Source organism: Notothenia coriiceps, unplaced genomic scaffold, assembly GCF_000735185.1.
Source record: "Notothenia coriiceps isolate Sejong01 unplaced genomic scaffold, NC01 NC01_scaffold00037246, whole genome shotgun sequence".
Classification (NCBI taxonomy): Eukaryota; Metazoa; Chordata; class Actinopteri; order Perciformes; family Nototheniidae; genus Notothenia; species Notothenia coriiceps.
This window is the reverse complement of record NW_011369947.1, coordinates 125908-128649: the sequence shown is the minus strand read 5'-3', so window position 1 is coordinate 128649 and position 2742 is coordinate 125908.

The window sequence follows — 2742 nt, the reverse complement described above, 5'->3', positions numbered from 1 at the left end:
AAGTAACAGACACAGAATCAGCACTTTGGAAACAGGGCTGAAACAGAGGGGATTATGGGATGCTGCAATTTGGTGTTTCAGCCAATCAGAGACATGTTCTGTATATATCTGAGACCTGTGATATATTGATGAAAAACAGTATCATAGGAGACCTTTAAATGCAAACTCCTGTCAACTAAAATAATTAGAGCTTACAAATAAAGGCAGGTCCTTCCCTCAACATAAAGACATTTACATTCAGTCACTACAAATCTGACAAGATCATATTGAGAATGTGACAGAAATAGCGCTAAGGCTGACAAAGAACAACAAAGCGACAGAATCAGCTGAGGTCGGCCTAAAATTGAAACTGAGCTGATATAGAAATAGAAATAGAAGCAGCGGTTTGAACTGAGCAACAACACACCTTCAGCAACGGGACGGGAGCCTCCACACACACACACACACACACACACACACACACACCAGCTTCAAACACACCTTTAAATTAACTCCTGCATTTCAATGTAACCTGAAAAACAAAACGTACATTTCTCAGTGTTGTTGGGGAGGGGGTAGAGGAGGTATAAAGATGCTCTTGTCACACTGATGCAAATAAAAAACCAAATGCATTCTTTCATCAAAGCAATATGTAAATGACGGCTCTCTCAGGATAGGGTTCCTTGAGGACTCTCTGCAGTAGCACATCTGAGTCGCTGAGGGTTTCACTGCTTATTCATTACTCTTTTTTTCCCACTGTTGACTTCATAGGCTCAGCTGAGGCAAACGAAACAAACGCCCCGTAGTTCCGTCGTTGAAAAAAAAAGCTGGAGGAGAAATTTATGCCTTTAATTAAGAAAGTTGCGTGGCCTTGGAGGGATTTTACTCCATTCGAGTCACCCCAGGAGCCAGGGAGTTGTAATACTTTTGTGTGTTGGTGGGAACGAGTGTATTCATTGTGGTCTTGGGTGTTGTTGTTTTTTAGGAAGAAGGAAATGGAAGATGGAAAACGACAACTGTTGTAAACTGCCTTGTAAATGTTGATTTTCACGAGTTGTTGATTCCAATACGGCTTAATAAAGTGGGAGATGAGACCAAGCAGGCAGGGAAACAGATATGAAGAATAAGAAATAAACATAAAGACAAGAAAGATAAAAACACGAATATGAGAATGAGGGATAAAAGAAAAACAGATTAAAGAAATAAATGTGAAATAATGATAGAAACTCTTAAACATTAAGATGCTAAAACATGAAATGAAAGTCATAATCTTGCAATATTGACACATACGTANGTGTGCCTTGGCAGTCTATATGAAAGAATAAGAAATAAACATAAAGACAAGAAAGATAAAAACACGAATATGATAATGAGGGATAAAAGAAAAACAGATTAAAGAAATAAATGTGCAATAATGATAGAAACTCTTAAACATTAAGATGCTAAAACATGAAATGAAAGTCATAATCTTGCAATATTGACACATACTACGTATGTGCTAGTTTCTCCCTATTTAGCAAGGCAATGAATCAGCTTTGAGCCATAACATTTTATTTTTCGAACAAAAGTACAATATGTTGGTTAAATTCCAGCGTAAATCTGCTTTTACATATCATATTTGACGGTCTTAACCGCTTTAAGAATTTGGAAACACTCAACTCTGACATGTCAAGATACTAGCTAGAATGTTATTGAAATATTTTTATACTTTTTACACATCCAGCTGACGAATAGCATTCATGCTGGCGTTTATTTAAAGTCAGGTTTGTCTCGTGATGAATGAAAGTCTAATATTTATACTTCTCTTAGCTCTGGTTTGATCTGCACAAACAGTTTGGTGCTTGCCAGGTACTGTTTTTTGCTAAAACAGCCATAAAACCAAACAGCTTGGCAATAATTCTTAATTTGTTTGTCATTTTTAAATGTTCAACGACTCCTTTCACATACTAATTTGAAATAAATAAATAAATATTGAATACTGCAGGTTTAGAAAGTGTAAAACATACTGAATGTACCTGTTCCTACAACCTGACAATCTCATAAATACACAAATGAATAATCAAACTTCAATGTACAGTTTCTGGGGAAAAATACACCCACAAACCACGTCAATTATCAGCCGTTGGTCAATTTGGAGGGAGCGTCTCTTGGCTACGTTTTTGCGATGTCTTCCGCACCATCGGCACTTTTCAGTCCTGCCGAGAGTCTCCAATTTGGCGGTGAAAAAAGACCGCTATGATTGGCTGTTCAGCTTATGTGAATCAGTGCATGTTACATCTGGGCATTGTAATACACAGATATGTTCAGAACTACATTAGCCATGGCCATCTGGATTGAAGCTAAATTCTGAGAGAGTGGTTTTGAAATATTCGGCTAAAACTGCTTTGTTTTTACGTTCTTATGACAACAATGGCTTGTAAATGGTAAATGGACTGTACTTATATCACGCTTTAAGACCCCTCAAAGCGCTTTACATATTACATGTCGTTCACCCATTCACACACATGCATACAGAGCAGTGTACCTTACTCTAGGAACTAACATTCACACACCGTTGGCCATGCCATCGGGAGCAACTCAGGGGTAAGTATCTTGCCCAGAGATACTTCAACATGTTGACTGCATGGGCTGGGATCGAACCCACAACCTTCTGGTTGAAAGACGACCGTACTCCCTCACAGCCACAGTCGATGGAATGCTCTTAACATCGATAGCAATGAATACATGAAATGCTTTGACAATAAATACATTAAAAACATGTCA